Genomic DNA, 24,001 nt, shown 5'->3' on the forward strand with positions numbered 1-24,001 from the left:
GTTGGAATCTCTTCAATAAATTTGAAGAATTGGAATCCCTTCAATAAATCTGAGAAGAGGTGAAATCTCTTCAATAAATTTGAGAAGAGTTGGAATCTCTTCAATAAATTCTATAGGAATTGGAATCTCTTCAATAAATTTGAGAAGCGATGGAATCTTTTCAATAAATTTGAGAAGAGTTGGAATCTCTTCAATAAGTCTGAGATGAGCTGGAATCTTTTCAATAAATTTGAGAAGAGTTGGAATCTCTTCAATAAATAAATTTGAGAAGAGTTGGAATCTCTTCAATAAATTTGAGAAGAGTTGGAATCTCTTCAATAAATTTGAGAAGAGTTGGAATCTCTTCAATAAATTTGAGAAGAGTTGGAATCTCTTCAATAAATTTGAGAAGAGTTGGAATCTCTTCAATAAATTTGAGAAGAGTTGGAATCTCTTCAATAAATTTGAGAAGAGTTGGAATCTCTTCAATAAATTTGAGAAGAGTTGGAATCTCTTCAATAAATTTGAGAAGAGTTGGAATCTCTTCAATAAATTTGAGAAGAGTTGGAATCTCTTCAATAAATTTGAGAAGAGTTGGAATCTCTTCAATAAATTTGAGAAGAGTTGGAATCTCTTCAATAAATTTGAGAAGAGTTGGAATCTCTTCAATAAATTTGAGAAGAGTTGGAATCTCTTCAATAAATTTGAGAAGAGTTGGAATCTCTTCAATAAATTTGAGAAGAGTTGGAATCTCTTCAATAAATTTGAGAAGAGTTGGAATCTCTTCAATAAATTTGAGAAGAGTTGGAATCTTCAATCAATAAATTTGAATCTCTTCAATAAATTTGTTGGAATCTCTTCAATAAATCTGAGAAGGGTTGGAATCTCTTCAATAAATGTGAGAAGAGTTGGAATCTTTTCAATAAACTTGAGAAGAGTTGGAATCTCTTCAATAAATTTGAGAAAAATTGGAATGTCTTCAATAAATTTGAGAAGAGTTGGAATCCCTTCAATAAATATGAGAAGAGTTGAAATCTCTTCAATAAATTTGAGAAGAGTTGGAATCTCTTCAATAAATTTGAGAAGAGTTGGAATCTCTTCAATAAATTTGAGAAGAGTTGGAATCTCTTCAATAAATTTGAGAAGAGTTGGAATCTCTTCAATAAATTTGAGAAGAGTTGGAATCTCTTCAATAAATTTGAGAAGAGTTGGAATCTCTTCAATAAATTTGAGAAGAGTTGGAATCTCTTCAATAAATTTGAGAAGAGTTGGAATCTCTTCAATAAATTTGAGAAGAGTTGGAATCTCTTTAATAAATTTGAGAAGAGTTGGAATCTCTTCAATAAATTTGAGAAGAGTTGGAATCTCTTCAATAAATTTGAGAAGAGTTGGAATCTCTTCAATAAATTTGAGAAGAGTTGGAATCTCTTCAATAAATTTGAGAAGAGTTGGAATCTCTTCAATAAATTTGAGAAGAGTTGGAATCTCTTCAATAAATTTGAGAAGAGTTGGAATCTCTTCAATAAATTTGAGAAGAGTTGGAATCTCTTCAATAAATTTGAGAAGAGTTGGAATCTCTTCAATAAATTTGAGAAGAGTTGGAATCTCTTCAATAAATTTGAGAAGAGTTGGAATCTCTTCAATAAATAAATTTGAGAAGAGTTGGAATCTCTTCAATAAATTTGAGAAGAGTTGGAATCTCTTCAATAAATTTGAGAAGAGTTGGAATCTCTTCAATAAATTTGAGAAGAGTTGGAATCTCTTCAATAAATTTGAGAAGAGTTGGAATCTCTTCAATAAATTTGAGAAGAGTTGGAATCTCTTCAATAAATTTGAGAAGAGTTGGAATCTCTTCAATAAATCTGAGAAGAGTTGGAATCTCTTCAATAAATTTGAGAAGAGTTGGAATCTCTTCAATAAATTTGAGAAGAGTTGGAAGTTCTTCAATAAAATGAGTAGAGTTGGAATCTCTTCAATAAATTTGAGAAGAGTTGGAATCTCTTCAATAAATTTTAGAAGAGTTGGAATCTCTTCAATAAATTTGAGAAGAGTTGGAATCTTTTCAATAAATTTGAGAAGAGTTGGAATCTCTTCAATAAATTTGAGAAGAGTTGGAATCTCTTCAATAAATTTGAGAAGAGTTGGAATCTCTTCAATAAATTTGAGAAGAGTTGGAATCTCTTCAATAAATTTGAGAAGAGTTGGAATCTCTTCAATAAATTTGAGAAGAGTTGGAATCTCTTCAATAAATTTGAGAAGAGTTGGAATCTCTTTCAATAAATTTGAGAAGAGTTGGAATCTTCAATAAATTTGAGAAGATAAATTTGAGAAGAATTGGAATCTCTTCAATAAATTTGAGAAGAGTTGGAAGTTCTTCAATAAAATGTGTAGAACTGGAATCTCTTCAATAAATTTGAGAAGAGTTCGAAGTTCTTCAATAAATTTGAGAAGAGTTGGAATCTCTTCGATAAATTTGAGAAAAGTTGGAATCTCTTCAATAAATCTGAGAAGGGTTGGAATCTCTTCAATAAATTTGAGAAGAGTTGGAATCTTTTCAATAAATTTGAGAAGAGTTGGAATCTCTTCAATAAATCTGAGAAGAGTTGGAATCTCTTCAATAAATTTGAGAAGAGTTGGAATCTCTTCAATAATTCTGAGAAGAGTTGGAATCTCTTCAATAAATTTGAGAAGAGTTGGAATCTCTTCAATAAATTTGAGAAGAGTTGGAATCTCTTCAATAAATTTGAGAAGAGTTGGAATCTCTTCTTTAAATTTGAGAATAGTTGGAATCTCTTCAATAAATTTGAGAAGAGTTGGAATCTCTTCAATAAATTTGAGAAGAGTTGGAATCTCTTCAATAAATTTGAGAAGAGTTGGAATCTCTTCAATAAATTTGAGAAGAGTTGGAATCTCTTCAATAAATTTGAGAAGAGTTGGAATCTCTTCAATAAATTTGAGAAGAGTTGGAATCTCTTCAATAAATTTGAGAAGAGTTGGAATCTCTTCAATAAATTTGAGAAGAGTTGGAATCTCTTCAATAAATTTGAGAAGAGTTGGAATCTCTTCAATAAATTTGAGAAGAGTTGGAATCTCTTCAATAAATTTGAGAAGAGTTGGAATCTCTTCAATAAATTTGAGAAGAGTTGGAATCTCTTCAATAAATTTGAGAAGAGTTGGAATCTCTTCAATAAATTTGAGAAGAGTTGGAATCTCTTCAATAAATTTGAGAAGAGTTGGAATCTCTTCAATAAATTTGAGAAGAGTTGGAATCTCTTCAATAAATTTGAGAAGAGTTGGAATCTCTTCAATAAATTTGAGAAGAGTTGGAATCTCTTCAATAAATTTGAGAAGAGTTGGAATCTCTTCAATAAATTTGAGAAGAGTTGGAATCTCTTCAATAAATTTGAGAAGAGTTGGAATCTCTTCAATAAATTTGAGAAGAGTTGGAATCTCTTCAATAAATTTGAGAAGAGTTGGAATCTCTTCAATAAATTTGAGAAGAGTTGGAATCTCTTCAATAAATTTGAGAAGAGTTGGAATCTCTTCAATAAATTTGAGAAGAGTTGGAATCTCTTCAATAAATTTGAGAAGAGTTGGAATCTCTTCAATAAATTTGAGAAGAGTTGGAATCTCTTCAATAAATTTGAGAAGAGTTGGAATCTCTTCAATAAATTTGAGAAGAGTTGGAATCTCTTCCATAAATTTTCGAAGACTTGGAATCTCTTCAATAAATTTGAGAAGAGTTGGAATCTCTTCAATAAATTTGAGAAGAGTTGGAATCTCTTCAATAAATTTGGGAAGCGTTGGAATCTCTTCAATAAATTTGGGAAGTGTTGGAATCTCTTCAACAATTTTAGAAGAGTTGGAATCTCTTCAATAAATTTTGGAAGAGTTGGAATCTCTTCAATAAATTTTATGAGTTGGAATCTCTTCAATAAATTTTGGAAGAGTTGGAATCTCTTCAATAAATTTTGGAAGAGTTGGAATCTCTTCAATAAATTTGAGAAGAGTTGGAATCTCTTCAGAGGCTGTGAGGAAGTTGGAAACCTTCATTCAATAAATCTGAGAAGGGCTTAAATCTTCTTCAATAAATGTGAGAAGAGTTAGAATATTTTCAATAAATTTGAGAAGAGTTGGAATCTCTCTTCAATAAATTTGAGAAAAAATTGGAATCTCTTCAATAAATTTGAGAAGAGTTGGAATCCCTTGAATAAATATGAGAAGAGTTGAAATCTCCTGAATTAATATGAGAAGAGTTGGAATCTCTTCAATAAATTTGAGAATAGATGGAATTTCTTCAATAAATCTGAGAAGGGTTGGAATCTCTTCAATAAATCTGAGAAGAGTTGGAATCTCTTCAATAAATTTTAGAAGAGTTGGAAGTTCTTCAGTAAAATGAGTAGAGTTGGAATCACTTCAATAAACTTGAGAAGAGGTGGAATCTTTTTAATAAATTTTATAAGAGTCAGAATCTCTTAATAAATCTTAGAAGAGTTGGAATCTCTTCAATAAATTTTATAGGAATTGGAATCTCTTCAGCAAATTTGAGAAGCCGTGGAATCTTTTCAATAAATTTGAGAAGAGTTGGAATCTCTTCAATAAATCTGAGACAAGCTGCTGGAATCTCTTCAATAAATGGAGAAGAATCCTCAGTAATTTTTAAAGTGTTGGAATCTCTCAATAATTCTAGAAGAGTTGGAATTGCTTAAATAAATTTTGGAGAGTTGGAATCTCTTCAATAAATTTTATAAGAGTTGGAATCTGTCTAATAAATTTTGAAGAGTAAACTTCAATAAATTTATTATTGAATCTTCAATAAATTTGAGAAGAGTGGGAATCTGTTCAATAAATCTGAAAAAAGGTGAGATTTCTTCAATATATTTGAGAAGATTTGGAATCTCTTCAATAAATTTGAGAAGAGTTGGAAGTTCTTCAATAAATTTGAGAACAGTTGGAATCTCTTCAATAAATTTGAAAAGAGTTGGAAGTTCTTCAATAAATTTGAGAAGAGTTGGAATCTCTTCGATAAATTTGAGAAGAGTTGTAATCTCTTCAATAAATCTGGCTGGTTGGAATCTTCAATAAATTTGAGAAGAGTTGAATATTTTCAATAAATTTCAGAAGAGATGCAATCTTCTTCGATAAATCTGAGAAGAGTTGGAATCTCTTCAATAAATTTTAGAAGAGTTGGAATCTCTTCATTAATTTGAGAAGAGTTGAATCTTTTTCAATAAATTTGAGACGAGTTGGAATTTCTTCGATAATTCTTAGAAGAGTCTGAATCTCTTCAATAAATCTGATAGGTTGGTTGGAATTCTTCAATAAATTTGAGAAGAGGTGGTATATTTTCAATAAATTTGAGAAGAGTTGGAATTTCTCTTCTCAATAAATTTGAGAAGAGTTGGAATCTCTTCAATAAATTTGGAGTGAGTTAACCCTTCCTACAAATCTGAGAAGAGGTGAAATCTCTTCTCAATAAATTTGAGAAGAGTTGGAATCTCTTCAATAAATTTGAGAAGAGTTGGTGTTCTTTCAATAAAATGAGTAGAGTTGGAATCTTCATTAAATTTGAGAGGAGTTGGAATCTTCAATCAATTTTGAGAAGAATTGCTCTTCTGAATAAAATGTAGAACTGAACTTTTTCAATAAATTTGAGAGGAGTTGAAAGTTCTTCAATTAATTTGACAAGAGTTGGAATCTCTTCGATAAATTTGAAAAGAGTTGGAATCTCTTCAATAAATCTGAGAAGGATTGGAATCTCTTCAATAAATTTGAGAAGAGTTGGAATCTTTTCAATAAATTTGAGAAGAGTTGGAATCTTTTCGATAAATCTGAGAAGAGTTGGAATCTCTTCAATAAATTTGAGAAGAGTTGGAATCTCTTCAATAATTCTGGGAAGAGTTGGAATCTCTTCAATAAATTTGGGAAGAGTTGGAATCTCTTCGATAATTTGAGAAGAGTTGGGAATCTCTTCAATAAATCTAGTAAGGGCAATCTCTTCAATAAATTTGAGATGAGTTGGAATCTTTTCAATAAATTTGAGAAGAGTTGGAATCTCTTCAATAAATTTGAGAAGAGTTGGAATCTCTTCAATAAATTTGAGAAGAGTTGGAAGTCTTCAATAAATTTGAGAAGAGAGGAAATTCTTCACAATTTGAGAAGAGTTGGAATCTTCAATAAATTAGAGAAGAGCTGGAAGTTCTTCTACCAATATGAGTAGAGTTGGAATCTCTTCAATAAATTTGAGAAGAGATGGAATCTCTTCTTAATAAATTTGAGAAGAGTTGGAATCTCTTCAATAAATTTGAGAAGAGTTGGAATCTTTCAATAAATTTGAGGAGAGTTGAATCTCTTTCGATAAATCTGAGAAGAGTTGGAATCTCTTCACATTCTGGGAGGAGTTAGAATGTCTTCAATAAATTTGAGAAGAGTTGGAATGTCTTCAATAAATTTTCAGAAGAGTTGGAATATTTTCAATAAATTTGAGAAGAGTTGGAATCTTCACGAATCTGAGAAGAGTTGGAATGTCTCAATAAATTTGAGAAGAGTTGATTCTCCTCAATATGAGGAGATGGAATCTCTTCAATAAATCTGAGAAGGGTTGGAATCTCTTCAATAAATCTTGGAGAAGGGTTGGAATCTCTTCAATAAATTTTAGAAGAGTTGGTTTCTTCACTCAAAATGAGTAGAGTTTCTTGAATCTCTTCAATAAAACTTGAGAAGAGTTGAATCTTAATAAATTTTAGAAGAGTCAGAATTTAATAAACTAGAAGAGTTGGAATCTCTTCAATAAATTTTATATGAATTAGAATCTCTTCAATAAATTTGAGAAGCGATGGAATCTTTTCAATAAATTTGAGAAGAGTTGGAATCTTTTCAATAAATCTGAGACGAGCTGGAATCTCTTCAATAAATTTGAGAAGAGTTGGAATCTCCTCAGTAAATTTTAGAGCGTTGGAATCTCTTCAATAATTCTAGAAGAGCTGGAGTTGCTAAAATAAATTTTGGAAGAGTTGAATCTCTTCAATAAATTTTATAAGAGTTAGAATCTCTCCAATAAATTTTGAAAAGTTGGAATCTCAACAATAAATTTGGGGAAGTACTGGAAATCTCTTCAATAAATTTGGGAAGCGTTGGGAATCTCTCTTCAACAATTTTATAAGAGTTGGAATCTTCAATAAATTTAAAAAGAGTTGGAATCTCTTAAATAAATTTTATGAGTTGAATCTTGTCCATAAATTTTTTGAAGAGTTGGAATCTCTTCAATAAATTTGGAAGAGCTGAATCTCTCTTCTACTAAATTTGAGAAGAGTGGGAATCTCTTCAATAAATCTGAAAAAAGGTGAGATTTCTTCAACATATTTGAGAAGAGTTGGAATCTCTTCAAGAAAATTAGAGAAGAGTTGGAAGTTCTTCAATAAAATTAGTATAATTGGAATCTCTTCAATAAATTTGAGAAGAGTTGGAAGTTCTTCAATAAAATGTGTAGAAATGGAATCTCTTCAATAAATCTGAGAAGAGTTGGAAGTTCTTCAATAAATTTGAGAAGAGTTGGAATCTCTTCAATAAATTTGAGAAGAGTTGGAATCTCTTCAATAAATCTGAGAAGGATTGGAATCTCTTCAATAAATTTGAGAAGAGTTGAATCTTTTCTCAATAAATTTGAGAAGAGTTGGAATCTTTTCTCGATAAATCTGAGAAGGAGTTGGAACTTCAATAAATTTTAGAAGAGTTGGAATCTCTTCTATACCCTGAGAAGAGTTGAATCTTTCTAATAAATTTGAGAAGAGTTGGAATCTCTTCTGATAATTCTGAGAAGATTTGGAATCTTTCAATAAATCTGAGAAGGGTTGAATCTCTTCAATAAATTTAGGAAGAGTTGGTATCTTTTCTCAATGAATTTGAGAAGAGTTGGTATCTTTTCAATAAATTTGAGAAGAGTTGGAATCTCTTCAATAAACTTGAGAAGAGTTGGAATCCCTTCAATAAATCTGAGAAGAGGTAAAATCTCTTCAATAAATTTGAGAAGAGTTGGAATCTCTTCAATAAATTTGAGAAGAGTTGGAATCTCTTCAATAAATCTGAGAAGAGTGTAAAATCTCTTCAATAAATTTGAGAAGAGTTGGAATCTCTTCAATATATTTGAGAAGAGTTGGAAGCCCTTCAATAAAATGAAAGAGAGTTGGAATCTCTCTTTCAATAAATTTGAGAAGAGTTGAACCCTTCAATAAATTTGAGAAGAGTTGAAGTACACATCAATAAATGTATAGAATCAATCTTTAATAAAATTTGAGAAGAGTTGGAAGTTCTTCAATAAATTTGAGAAGAGTTGTAATCTCTTCTGATAAATTTGAGAAGAGTTGGAATCTCTTCAATAAACCTGAGAATGGTTGGAATCTCTTCAAATTTGAGAAGAGTTGAATTTTTCAATAAATTTGAGAAGAGTTGGAATCTTTTTGATAAATCTGAGAAGAGTTGGAATCTCTTCAATAAAATGTGTAGAACTGGAATCTCTTCAATAAATTTGAGAAGAGTTGGAATCTCTTAAATAAATCTGAGAAGGGTTGGAATCTCTTCAATAAATTTGAGAAGAGTTGGAATCTTTTTCAATAAATTTGAGAAGAGCAATCTCTGCACAAATTTGAGAAGAGTTGGAATCTTTTCATCACATCTGAGATGAGCTGGAATCTCTTCAATAAATTTGAAAAGAGTTGGGAATCTCCTCAGTAAATTTTAGAGCGTTGGAATCTCTTCAATAATTCTAGAAGAGTTGGAGTTGCTTAAATAAATTTTGGAAGAGTTGGAATCTCTTCAATAAATTTTATAATAGTTAGAATCTCTTCAATAAATTTTGGAAAAGTTGGAATCTCTTCAATAAATTTGGGAAGCATTGGAATCTCTTCAATAAATTTGGGAAGCATTGGAATCTCTTCAACAATTTTAGAAGAGTTGGAATCTCTTCAATAAATTTTGCAAGAGTTGGAATCTCTTCAATAATTTTATGAGTTGGAATTTGCATCCATAAATTTGAAGAGTTGGAATCTCTTCTAATAAATTTTGGAAGAGCTGGAATCTCTTTAATAAATTTGAGAAGAGGGAATCTCTTCAATAAATCTGAAAAAAGGTGAGATTTCTTCAATATATTTGAGAAGAGTTGGAATCTCTTCAATAAATTTGAAAAGACAGTTCTTCAGTAAAATTAGTATAATTGAATCTTTTCAATAAATTTGAGAAGAGTGTGAAGTTCTTCATCAAAATGTGTAGAAATGGAATCTCTTCAATAAATCTGAGAAGAGTTGAAGTTCTTCAATAAATTTGAGAAGAGTTGGAATCTCTTCAATAAATTTGAGAAGATTTGGAATCTCTTCAATAAATCTGAGAAGGTTGGAATTCCTTTCTCAATAAATTTGAGAAGAAAGGAATCTTTTTCAATAAATTTGAGAAGAGTTAAATCTCTTGATAAATCTGAGAAGAATTGGAATCTCTTTTCAATAAATTTTAGAAGAGTTGGAATCTCTTCTATAATTCTGAGAAGAGTTGGAATCACTTCAATAAATTTGAGAAGAGTTGGAATCTCTTTTTGATAATTCTTGAGAAGAGTTGGAATCTCTTCAATAAATCTAAGAAGGGCTGAATCTTCAATAAATTTGAAATAACGCTGGTATCTTTTTCTCTCATAGAAGCCTCTCTCTCTCTCTCTCTCTCTCTCTCTCTCTCTCTTAGTGTCACTCTTAGAACTTCAAAACGGTTGCTGACTAACAATCTTACAGGTATATGTTTCTCCATCAAGGTCATCCTAGGAGGAACTGGATGACCTATATACCATTCTAAATAATAACAAAACCATTACCATATCATAACAGGGGATTTCAATGCTAAATGGACAAGGGAATGAAGATGTGTTGGCAAATTTGGATATGGAAGAGAAAATGAGATGGGAGATAACTTGATCAATTTTGCTGTAGCACATGACTTCAAGATCATGAACACATTCTTTAAAAAAATGTGGAAACAAGAGATAGACATGGCGAAGCCCAACACGAACCTCCAGCCGTTAATCAGCGTAGACCATTTGGACGCACACATACACTCAAACTTAATATTATACACATTCATGTATAAACAGACATTTGTTTATTTGTACCTTTACATATGCTACAAAATATCATTTATTCTTGTACAATTTTTTTTATATATATTTGCAGAGTAACATCTAAAGTCACACTGAATTTTAAACACATATTTAAGGAAACACTAGCGCATGGTATTATATTTTGAATCTTTATTTAACCACATGTTTAAACTTTCACTTTTGTTATCATGCCTGTTCTTTGTACCCAAAACAACGCCCTGAAATGGTTAAGCTGTTAATCCCTTGACCAACCAGTACCCAGACCTGAAGGTCATTCTCCCCACACGATGATATAAAAGGTCGAAAGGCCGCATTGTAAGTCAGTCGTCGCTTGATAATGCCATAAAGGCGAAACAGCTGTCGCGGCAAAATCAAGAAATGGAGGAAGGAAGTCTTCGTATTTTTCATCAGAAATTGACGAACGAGAATCGAAACCCCGTCGGTATAAAGATACCTGATAGAAAACTGATGTCACTAAAGATTGCTTTAACGAAAAAATATAAACAATTATACATACATAACACACACATAAAACACACACATTTATATATATATACACAATATACATATATATATATATATATATATATATATATATATATATTATATATATATATATATATATATATATATATATATATATATATATATATATATATATATATATATATATATTCTATATATATATATATATATATATATATATATATATATTATTATATATATATATATATATATATATATATATAATGATATCATGTCATGGAAACAGTAGTTTTCTGTGGGATGAGCTTAATGAGTCATGTCATGGAAACAGTTGTTTCGTGAGCTTTCGCTCACTTTGACTTATGAGAAAGCACAAAGGCTTCTTTTTTACACTTGTCGTTGACCATTCAAGACAAAGAAAGGCTGAATGACGTTTCATAATAAGACTTTCCCACTTCCATTTTTTTTTCTTTCTCCTCGTGTTCCCATAGTGGCTCTTGTTCCCTTCGAGAAGTGACTCCAGCTGTTTTCGTCTGTCTTGTCCAGGAAGCCAAAGGGGGACTCCACAAGCTCAGCCTTCCCTCGCTCTCTTCTCGTCATCCAAGTGGACGCATTTTCTGTTGCTTTCTCTTCTTTTTCCCTTCCTCACTCGTTGAGAGAGAGAAGGGAAGAAGGAGGAAAACAGAGGGATACATCGAATGAAACATTTGAATTACACATCTAGTAGAGGTGGATAGTTCCACATTATGCAATGGTTGCGATGAATGCATAATTAATCAAATGGTAATTACTAATTCCAAAGGTAATTAGGCTTCGGAGTGCATTCCGTGGGCAAAGAGTCATTAACGTGGAATGGAATTAAGTGCTGGATAAAACTCGTCAATAGAAGGAAAATCATCGGAAATAAATTCAGGGAACTGAAATCAGTCTTTTTTTGAAAAAATTGCTACGCAATATCTATGGTACATCACTATATTGTGACTGGAAATAATGAGTGAAAACCCCTTCGCACAAACAGATTGATTACAGCAAGAGATACGTAACGCTTCCATATCATAAAAAAATCAAAATCAATAGTTCATTTAATCAATAGGACAGGTAATGTTTAAGTAGCTTTCACATATGACAATTCAATCAAATCGAATTCCATAAGAATAACAGCCGCAGAATTGGTAGTGATAGTAACAACAAGAGAGACAGAAGAGTATATATTCTATAAAATGCAAGCTGTCATTTATTTTATTTCGGGGAGACAGACAGGTAGGGGGAAGGACATAAGATTACAAGAACATAAAAAGCGGCCAGGACTTTGCTCACAACAGCGCTATTGCTAAACATTATTGGGAGAATAATCACGTCATGGCTGGGGAGGAGCTAAAACTATATTATATAAAAGTATCAATTAGGCCATAGAAGAACAGTGGCAGGAGCTTTGATAAATATTTGCAACACATTAGATTGTTTTAAAGCCTTTATGCAGGAGGACAGACATACAGACAGGCTGGTCTGTCATTCCTTAAATTTTAATTTCAACAGTTTCTCAGGGCCCTGATACTGTCTCTCCTCATCTCTCCCCACACAGGTTGTCGAAGTGGCAGTTGTCGCAGAAAACAACAAGAGGCGCCGATGCTGAAAGTCGTTCATCACCCACCAGTTACCCAGTCGCTAGTAATGAGCACCTTACGATCGAGAGACAGCCGTTAAAAAAGATTGCAAGGTTGGCTCAACTGGAGGGGGAAACAGCCATTACATGACCGCTATATTCACGCCGAAAGATTGTTCGATGGTTTCCTGGACGTCACACATACACACACATACACACACACACAAACACACTGCAAAATCAAATTGTCTCTTTAAGAAAAACATGTATTTTTATTAAGTTGACTGAAGGGGACCGTTGTGCAAACGGTCGAAAGCTTCCCCTATTTTTAACCCCCTTTTTTGTATTTTGGAAAAATACAGTCTCTCATTTACATTATTGTGGCTTTTTACCAACTGTTACTCAGTATATTGAAATACGGTAAGCGTATAGTTATTATCTTATGTTAAAATATTCATTCAGTAGGAACTATATTGTAATATCTTGCAACAAACAGATTCACGCAAACGCGTACGTATGTATGTAGGCACACTCAGACACAAAGACACAAATAAATGCACACATACATACACATGTGCACATGTATCTTATAAAATGTAGAGCGTAAATAATCAAAGCTGAGGAAAAACCATGCAAGTTTTCGAGAATGCAGAGATTACTCCTCCTTTCTGGGACATCAGACATCATCACAACGAATAAATTTTAACAAAATCTCATGTTGACCTCCTCAGTACTGTGGAACCAAGCTTTCAGGAACTCATAAAATGCATTGTTTTATGGTATGTATATATATATATATATATATATATATATATATATATATATATATATATATATATATATATATATATATATATATATATATATATATATATATATATATATATATATATATATATATATATAGATAGATAGATAGATAGATAGATAGATAGATAGATAGATGGATAGATATTCTATTATCGCAGTGGTATGATCAGTTGCAATTTTCTTTATTAATTAGCGATTTCTTTCTTTCTATATTTCCCATTACCTTCTATTACTTCTTTCTAATGGGCATCATATTCTTTGGAAGCTTGAATTTCAAGTCAGTGGCCCCTGTGGGGTTGTTCCCTATGAATAGGGTTCATCATTTGAATAATAATAATAATAATAATAATAATAATAATAATAATAATAATAATAATAATAATAATAATAATTCAGAAAACTCATGAATGGTAAAATATGCTTCTGTATGTTATTAAATTAAAAAAGCAACAATTGTTAAACATTGGCATCTGCAGATTTTATGATGTGACTGGAAATGCAGCCCTTTTCTGTGTAAAACAGAATAAGAACTGCGGGACAAACACAAAAAGACTTCCTAGCAATACAGTAAGAGACGCCTCCACGCATTTATAGATGCAGGAAGGTGTTTCCATAACCCAACCAAACACCAGCTGACACAATGATCTCGTGCGTGGAATTCCTCTTGTATACAAATGAGATGAAATTGTCCGCAGGCTGACTCTCAATACAACCTCCTAAGAGCAAAGCATTCCCGATTTCCATTTCCCTGAAGCTACTCTTTCACGTGATCACAACGATATCTTTGGCCTCTGTTGAATTGCAAGCAGATCCAACAACATTCGCACTGAAACTATCATTGCATGCTTGCCTCAGTGTTTGGAAAACCACGCATATGCTCAAAGTGAGCTTGCATGCGCACTTAATCATTAAGAATACAAGTGGAACCTCGTTAAAACTAATTTTCCACGCCGCTTCGGATCTGGAAAAAGTTCTACGAATATCTGTGTTAAATACACTTAACCTATCCGATCTATATGTCTATCTTTCTACCTCAAAGATAATAGGGTTCAGTAGAAGTAGAGCAGGATGAGAAAGGATATTTTATCTTGATGAAAACTTTCAGACTGGATCGATGATGGTATATAAAGAGAGAGAGAGAGAGAGAGAGAGAGAGAGAGATTTAGATGAAAGGAGGTGAGGTTGGGAAATGGTTTATATATAGAGAAGGCAATTATTCTTTCATGCAAAGTAGAGGAACGGAAGATGGCCAGAAAAAGTAAAACGAAACGTTCCGGGACTTGGGTCCAACTCTCCTTCAGATTCACCAGAGTCCAGTTAGATCTGAGCAACACCGATCCAGGTCGCACTTCGACTGATAATTGATGAAATGCTGGGTTCGAGAGTAGGTTAGAAAGTCTAACGATCTCTCTCTCTCTCTCTCTCTCTCTCTCTCTCTCTCTCTCTCTGCTCTCATCTCTTTGCCAAGAGATAAATTTGAGAGAGAGAATAAAGAGAATAAATAACATAGTTATGTCAACGAAATACATTTGGAATATAAGCAGATCCATTCGGATTCCAGGTATCCATATTCCAGGAAATGCTTTGCTTTTCTATTGAAAGGCGACAGTCGTGAACTGGAACCTCCAAACAATGATATTCTATACAGAGTCATGCCTTGTTTGAACACTTCAAGGGGCGTTTTTCTCAGCAAGGAATTTTCATTTTGGTGATATCCACCGCAAATTCACTTATCAAGAATTCAATAGGTTTAGGTGCTATTTCTTTCAGGCCATGGCGTAAGCAGTAAATATAATCTTAAATGCCTAAGCCTTTGGTTAAAGTTAAGATTATATTCATTTGTCACACCAGCAGGCTGTTGAGACAACCTGGAACCTGCCACAACAGCAAGGGCTTTGCCACTGCCAGCTGTTCAAGGCCAGTTGAGATTGAGCGACATAAACAACTGACAGATCATTTAAGTACATAACCTGAAACAAACTACGGGGAGAGAAAGCTAAAAATGCCTTCCTTCTGCCGGACCCTCTCTTGAACAATAGTCTTCAAGGTTCCTTTCGATTCCCATATAAAGAGTTCGTGAGAGTGAGATCCCCAGATAGAAGTAAGCTAAGATAGATCACCAGTAGAAGAGGGAATCTGGTCAACTCGGGAATGACAACGATATTTCATTTGAAATGATAGAATAATTTTTATATAAAATGAAACCTTCTGAATAGAAGAGCGACCTTCAACATTATATGAAAAGAAAGAGAAATGAGGCATTTTTTTGAAATGAAAAAGAATTAGAATACAAAATTTTAGATGGAATGGAATATCGTTCAATAAATTTGAAAGAATGGAATCTCTTCAATAAATTTTAAAGAATAAGAATCTCTTAAGTAAATTTTAAGAGTTGGAATCTCTTCAGTAAATTTTGGAAAGTTGGAATCTCTTCAATAAATTTGAAAGGCGATAGTTGGAATCACTTCTAAATTTAAGAAGATTTGAACTCAATAAATTTGAGAAGAGTTCCTTTCAATAAATTTAAGAAGAGTTGGAATATCTTCAATAAATTTAAGAAAAGTTGGAATCCCTTCAATAAACTTTAGAAAAGTTGGAATCTTTTCAATAAATTTAGAAGAGTTGCATTATTCAAAAAATTTTATAAGAGTTGGAATCTTTCAATAAAACTTAGAAGAGCTGGTATCTCTTCAAGGCCATCTGAGAAGAGCTGGAATCTCTTCAATGAATTTTAGAAGAGTTGGAATCTCTTCAATAAATTTTAGAAAGTTGGAATCTCTTCAATAAACTTTAGAAGAGTTGGAATCTCTTCAATAAGTTTAGGAGAGAGAGAGAAGGAATCTCTCAATAAATTTGAGAAGAGTTGGAATCTTTTCAATAAATGACAACGATATTTCAGCTTGGAAATCTAGAATAATTTTTTATATAGAATGTTAGAATCTCTTCAATAGAAGAGCAATAACATTATAAGAAAAGAAGAGAAATGGCATCTCTTCAATAAACTTGAGAAGAGTTGGAATCTTTTTAATAAATTTTAGAAGAGTCAGAATCTCTTAATAAATCTTAGAAAAGTTGGAATCTCTTCAATAAATTTTATAGGAATTTGAATCTCTTCAGTAAATTTGAGAAGCGATGGAATCTTTTCAATAAATTTGAGAAGAGTTGGAATCTCTTCAATAAATCTGAGACGAGTTGGAATCTCTTCAATAAATTTGAGAAGAGTTGGAATCGCTTCAATAATTTGAGAAGAGTTGGAATCTCTTAAAAAAATTGAGAAGAGTTGGAATCTCCTCAATAAATTTGAGAAGAGTTAGAATCTCTTGAGAGGCTGCGTGGAAGTTGGAAACCCAAGAAACAACCAGGGTGGTCAATCGTTTCGTTGTATTCATTTCCACTGCATCATTTTCTGATTTCCTCTGTATTTCCTGGATTATTGGAAAGCCCTTTTCTTCAGGGCAGTTTACCATCACTTCAGAAGAGGAATTTATTCCACATGAAGTACATTTTTCTTCCAGTGACCTCGATTGAGTCGGGCAGAGCTGCCCGTCTCGGTCTCTCCACCTAAAAGTGCGTCGAAAAAGGATTTCCCATTCATTGCCAAATGAATTTTTGCCCCGACTCTTTCGCCAGTCAGAGATATATGAATAGATACGCTCGAGAGATCAAGGGTTGGGTAAAATTGTGGCGAATACCATCTATGCATATGGCTTCTGAATTCCCTTTGGAAATCGTACAGTTCTGTGACTGGAAAAGTCCATTTCGGATTTGTTATGTGAGAAGAAAAATGGAAGGCCAAAAAAAGCCTTATAGATATCTAAAAGGTTTTTCGTGCCTTTGTTGACTTTTCGGATCATTTATGTATTTTTTTATTTAATTTATTTGCTTTTTCTTTCGTCCTTTAGGTGTAAATAAGCACGCATTATTTTCCCGAATCTATGAAAACAATACAATATGTCTGCACGGGCCGACAAGGTATTAAATTTAATATGTATAAAAAGTATACAGGTGAATGAAGACAGTTGAAAGGTCTTATAACTGACTGATTAAAACTAAAACGCCTGAATCGCTCTTCTCAGCATCTTCTCTCTCTTCCAGTCGCTCTCTCAAGGCCGGAAAGCACAAAGACATAATCACAAGCAATTAGTCTGACGTGTTCTTAGAAAGTAGAGGATGTCCCATATATCCGTGTTCCACGAACCAAGAAAACACTAACTCTCGGAGGAAGTGACTGTAGGAGAAACAAGTAAGAAATGTGCAGAAGTTTATTCGGCGCATTCGAGTTTCATGAACAGCGCATAATCAAGGCCACCGAAAATATATTTCGGTGGTCTCGGTATAATGCTGTATGAGCCGTGGCCCATGAAACTTTAACCACGGCCCGGTGCTGGCCTATCCTATATCGTTGCCAGAAGCACGATTATGGCTAACTTTAACCTTAAATAGAATAAAAACTAGTGAGGCTAGAGGGCTGCAATTTTGTATATTTGATGATTGGAGGGTGGATGATCAACATACCAATTTGCAGCCCTCTAGCCTCAGTAGTTTTTAAAATCTGAGGGCGGACAGAAAAAGTGCGACCAGAAAAAAGTGCGGACAGAATAAAATGGGGACGGACAGACAAAGCCATCAAAATAGTTTTCTTTTACAGACAACTAAAAGAGAAACCAAAATAACGTTATGGAAATGGAAGAAAGAACAAAGAGAGAGAGAGAGAGAGAGAGAGAGAGAGAGAGAGAGAGAGGGGAGGGCGGGGGAGTGGGTGGGTAGGGGTTAGGGTTTAATAAGTGTCCTGGTCTGTCTCCTGGTTCATGTATCGAGAAGCAGGCTGCACCGTGCAAAAGACTGAAGGAGAATGACTTCTTTGATGAGAATCAGTCTATTTCTCGAAAATCTCGTAATGACGCATTGCTGGAATGATCGATCACAAGGGATAGATTCCGAAAGGGAATAGATTTTATTCCATGGAAACGTTCCTGAAACTTATTTAAAGGCAATCCGTTCAAAGCACATTTCATTTTGCCCTTGACATACTTTTCGAAATCGGTGATTTTTCCATATTTCCCGTCTGAAGTCTCAAATACAACTTCTATGAAAGTTCTCAATGAAATGTGAAAAAAATATACATTGTTACCTTTTGACAGTTGATACAATGAATTTTAGAACGACTCAGAAGTGTAATAAAAATCCACAATTATATATAAACTATATTACTAATTAAAATACAAAAGCAAAGACTTTCGAACTCCTGAACGGTGTTCCTCATCAGTGTTTTCGTTATTTTAACGTAAACACTGATGAGGAACATCATTCAGGTGTTCGAAAGTCTTTGCTTTTGTATTTTAATTACTAATACAGTTTACTATATAATTGTGGATTATTACACAGACTGTTTTTCACGAGATTGTGAATTTCTTAGCAACGACTCGGATATCATGGAAGTGCTTCTTAAATTCAACTGAATAAAGAAAAAAAATATAGAGACAAAACGCCAACACTGCGCATCCCTACGGAGCATTTGCAGTGGTGATCGCTGCAATCAACGCTACGATCCACATACGAGGGGAATGATGATGCCACGGACACTCACTGTACGATGCCCTTTCAGGTGTCCTCCGCTAATCAGCGTCGCTGGGAAGGATGACGGTACCATCAGACGCCCTTAACGGCTACTGACTGCACAGATAGATAGATCTCTTTGCCTGTCAACTCTCTCACGAACTGAGCCCTGACGCCTAATTTATACTAGTGTCAAGGTTTGGGTGTGCGATGAGGATCTATTGATGAGCTGCCGGTGCCAGGAATTCGAGAAATTCTCTCTCCGTTTTCTTTCTTTGAATAAAAAGACTCATTTATGTCTCCATGGATCCTTACTCTATCTGTAGAGATGTCATCTCCCTGTCTAATGTGTGTCTGCCCTGAGAGTGACTGACAGCTGATCCGTTTAAATACTGAATTCATTTAAAAACCGGTACTCAGTAACGTTCTTCTGCATTGTAGTGTTTTGTATTACAGTCTTGATCAGGGCTTTGCTGCAGCAATAGATTCGTCGGGCAATACATGCCTGCCTTCGGTCTCTTGAATGCTAATGGGTCATGGGAAGGAAGCGAAATAGATTAATTTTTCACTATTTTAACACCAATCAAAACGATGCCTAGGCCTTCAGTTTCGAAATGGTTTCTTGTTCTTAAAAGCAACGATGCAGAAGGGATTGGGGAAAATGATCTTATTCATCACATCTGGCAGTGGAATACTTCATGAAATATCGAAGATAAAACAGTAAATGCCAAGAAGTACTGACATTCAGGGTTTTTCTTAGTCACGTCGTCTCCCTCACAATGAGGCCCGGTGCGGACGACCTGCTCCTCGAGCGAGAGAGAGCCCGTGGGGGCACAGAGTCAGTAGCTTTCACAAATACTGACAAATAAATAAGCATAATACAGCTTGCGAAAAAAGAATCGCTGGTCTTTTGACTTGGTTTGCCCTGTATTTGTTCTCTTTTGCGAAAGAGAAGCAAGCAAACAAACTGTCGTGCGTTGTGTTCTATCTAAGGTTGCCGAGATACACGCCCAGTCTGTTTGGAGTTTCAGTGTTTCTTTGCAAGAGATTTTTGTAAGTTTAAAAGAGCGCTTTTTATAATTGAGTTTAATGTTCTGAAATGGCGGTAATAAGCAAATTTCCCCAGCTGAAGATTAGAGGCTGATTCGTCATTATGTTTCATGAATTCTGTATTATAGTTATTCCAAATAAAGAACTACTCTAATTATCTAACACACTGAGTTTTGAGTCTGACCCTGCTTAATAGAAGATCAAGTTTACCAGCGTTTGTTACTATAAAGTTCACATAATCCTTAGTCAACAAATGATTAAGGCAGAATAATTTTCAAATGATCAAAACATTGGCAAGTTTGTTATAAATAATAATAATAATAATAATAATTAATAATAATAAAATAATAATAATAATAATAATAATAATTTTTAATTAAGACTAAAACTTTGACAATGAGTGTGTGTGAGAGAGAACACACACACAGAGATAATAATAATAATAATAATAATAATAATAATAATAATAATAATAATAATAATAATAATAATGTGTTGTTTTAATTAAGACTAAAACTTTTGTGTATGTGTGTGTGAGAGAGAGAGAGAGAGAGAGAGAGAGAGAGAGAGAGAGAGAGAGAGAGAGAGAGAGAGAGAGAGAGAGATAATAATAATAATAATAATAATAATAATAACAATGGGTTGTTTTAATTAAGACTAAAATTTTTGTGTATGTGTGTGTGTGTGTGTGAGAGAGAGAGAGAGAGAGAGAGAGAGAGAGAGAGAGAGAGTGATTAACCCTTCTACTGGAGGACATGCATAGCTTAATTGTATTTACCTTTAGTTTTTATTTCTTTTTATTTGTCTCTGTCCGACCACCCTCACCTCCCTTGTTTGTCTTTTTAGAATAGAATCTTTATGGAAAATTTTTCCAGAGTTCTTGTTTAGGTGAATCTTTCTGTCTGTCTGTCTGTCTTCTCAACTTCCTTTCTTCCGAGAAGCCACACAAAGGGAAACAAAAGAATCGGGTGGTTGCTTGACACCCAAAGGAATGTGAGGGAAGTTTCTGCTTCTGGGCCTTTGTTGTACTTTGGGGACTTCAAGGGCGAACATTCCTGTGTCACTTCTCATGGGAACAGAAGTGCTACAGGAGTCATATGAGGGAGAAAAGTGAAAAGACAATGCCTGCGGGTTTCCTCTATGAACCATATTTTACAATTTCTTGGTCCTAACAAATGAGATGTACAAAAGGAGAAATGACTGTTATATTTTATGAAATTCTTACAACGGCAATATCACTCAAAAGGAAAACCTCACGAAGACTATCGTTTATTGTCATTACGATAAAGTTCAGTAAGTATCATCATTTAGGCAATTCAGATGCGACAAATACATATTTCATCTCCATCAGCAAAATGAAAAAATAATAATTTAAGGTAAAGTTATTACCTTAGCAGTCATAATGATTAATGAATGCGTTACACTTTCCTCTCTTATGGGATGTCTGATTTTATGACGAACGATGCACTGTCCACACCAAACTCATTTGCAGGAACTTTCCAATAAGTCAGGGAAGTGCAAACAAGTTTAAACTCAAGTTTATAGCTATGCACATTCTCTCTCTCTCTCTCTCTCTCTCTCTCTCTCTCTCTCTCTCTCTCTCTTATAAGTTAGTAAGCCAACAAACTGGAGGCAGTTTACGATATAATTCTTTTGTATAATAATGTTATGGTATGTTATATTATGAGCAGACAACACAATGAAAGAATTGGGAAGGCCACTGAAATGATTCATTTTAGTTTTCTGTAAAAGAAAACTATTGTGCCGGCTTTGTCTGTCCGTCCGCACTTTCTTCTGTCCGCACTTTTTCTGTCCGCATTTTCTGTCCGCCCTCAGATCTTAAAAACTACTGAGGCTAGAGGGCTGCAAATTAGTATGTTGATCAGCCACCCTCCAATCATCAAACATACCAAACTGCAGCCCTATTGCCTCAGTAGTTTTTATTTTAATTAAGGTTAAAGTTAGCCATAATCTTGCTTATGGCAACGATATAGTTACCACCTGGCCGTGGTTAAAGTTTCATGGGCTGCGGCTCATACAGCATTATACCGAGACCACCGAAAAATAGATCTATTTTCGGTGGCCTTGGTTATACTCTGTAGCGGCTGTACAGAAAAATCGATTGCGCCGAAGAAACTTCGGCTCATTTTTTACTTGTTCACTTTGACCTCTGAAAAGGTCGTTGGGAATTTGTGTCCATTTACTCACACACTGACGAAATTTTTCATTTGTTTGAGCTGTTCTGTCAGTCTTTCTCATCTTCCAAGGAGTTCATACGTGACTTTTCCTTTGCTTCCAGGCTAATTATGTAGAAAACGCTTGAAAAATACGTCAGAAAGTCTGTCCTTCGTCTCGGAAGACGCTTATGCCTTAATTGTATGGACAAGTTCTACTTCTTGAGAGGACGAAGAAGGCACGAGTATTCAAGGTTTCCTGAAGACAAAGGGATCAAGGACTTGGAAAGTTTGTTTTATTACGGAAAGCTTATCTTGACTCTGTTCTATGTGAGGTAGACAAACTTTACACGGAATATTTACTCAGAGCGGATGTTATATCGTATGGGGGAGGAATATTAGTTTCGACATCAACTTTGCCTTTGGGAAGACATTGCAGTGCATTTTCCCAGCCTCATAATACCGAGGAAAACAACGGAAAGGTGTTATTTATACAGTGAATATTTTGATGTTCTGACGGACCATGGGAACGATGGAGGCTGTCAACTTGTACTTTGTTTCATTTGGGCAGATGTTCTTTTGAAACCGTGGACTGATATCTATAGGATATTTGGGTATTCTGGGGATTTATGGAAAAGGAAGACAGATTTCTGGACGGAAAGTAAAACTCTGTCTTCTGTTGGTTTTTTAAAATTAAACAAAAGAGATTAAAATCAAATTTTGAGAGCAAGGAAATGAAAAAATCTGTTTGTCGAAAACATCATCGACTCCATTGCGTAATTTCTTTCCCTTTCTGCAGAACAAACAATTTGTTTCTCCCGAAAGGAAAAAGAGGAAGGATCCTGGTCGTCCCCTCTCCTGTTGGCCTCGACCTGTTGCCCTCCATTGAATGTCTAGGTTCTGCAAACTCTCTCTCTCTCTCTCTCTCTCTCTCTCTCTCTCTCTCTCTCTCTCTCTCTCTCTCTCTCTCTCTCTCTCTCAACAGTCAGTCCTGAATAGTTTGTTTTTCATATGCCTTATTCTTTTGCTTCTTATGTAGATTTATTTGGTAAAGAAATCTTATATCACATTCCTTTATTACATTAGTTATGAAGCTCACTACTCATACATGAATGAGCGCAAACACACACACACACAAGCTCATATATCCCCGCAGGAGGGGGTGGGGGGGGGTTAGTGCCGTCAGTGAACCTCATGCGGTGCACTGTAGCCTTGTTTAAGGTTCTTTGCAGCGTGCCTTTGGCCCCTAGCTGCAACCCTTTTCGTTACTTTTTCTGTACCTCCGTTCATATTCTCTTTCTTCCATCTTACTTTCCAGCTTCTCCTAACCATTGATTCATAGTGCAACTGCGAGGTTTTCTTCCTGTTACACCTTTCAAACCTTTTACTGTCAATTTCCGTTTCAGCGCTGAATGACCTCATAGGTCCCAGTGCTTGGCCTTTGGCCTAAATTCTATATTCAATTCAATTCAGTTCAATTCACACACACACATACATGTACATACATACACACATATACACACACACACATACACACACATACATACATATATATATATATATATATATATATATATATATATATATATATATATATATATATATATATATATATATATATATATATATTATATATATATATATTTATATATAATCATAAATATATAATATATATGTCGTCAATATCAAATGTCACGTGTATATATCATGTGTGTATATAGTCCAAATTTCACTTATCACACCGTGGTTTATATACAATCATGAAGTCGAATGTGATAATTCCCCCCGATGGGGAATTATCACATATTAAGTGATAAATGGACTGGTACTGCCGAGTCTCGAACCCACGACACAGATATAATATATCCAGCGACTCCAGTCGAGTAAAATAGATTCTATTAGATAATATGTCCATTTATCACTTATAAATTCTCCTTCATGATAATATATTCCCGATAGCGTGAATTTGTTATATATATATATATATATATATATATATATATATATATATATATATATATATATATATATATATATATATATATATTATATATTTCTCTATTTACAGTGTCTAATTTCATTTCTTATGTTCTTCATAATTCATTTCTTTGAAGTTCTTGTTACTCAGTTTATATGCAAATATTTTCTGGGTGTTGAAAGATCAACCGAAAATATTCTGAGCAAGTTGCAATTTGATGGACTGCTTTCTCT

This window comes from Macrobrachium rosenbergii, chromosome 26 (assembly GCF_040412425.1).
Source record: "Macrobrachium rosenbergii isolate ZJJX-2024 chromosome 26, ASM4041242v1, whole genome shotgun sequence".
In the NCBI taxonomy this organism is placed as follows: Eukaryota; Metazoa; Arthropoda; class Malacostraca; order Decapoda; family Palaemonidae; genus Macrobrachium; species Macrobrachium rosenbergii.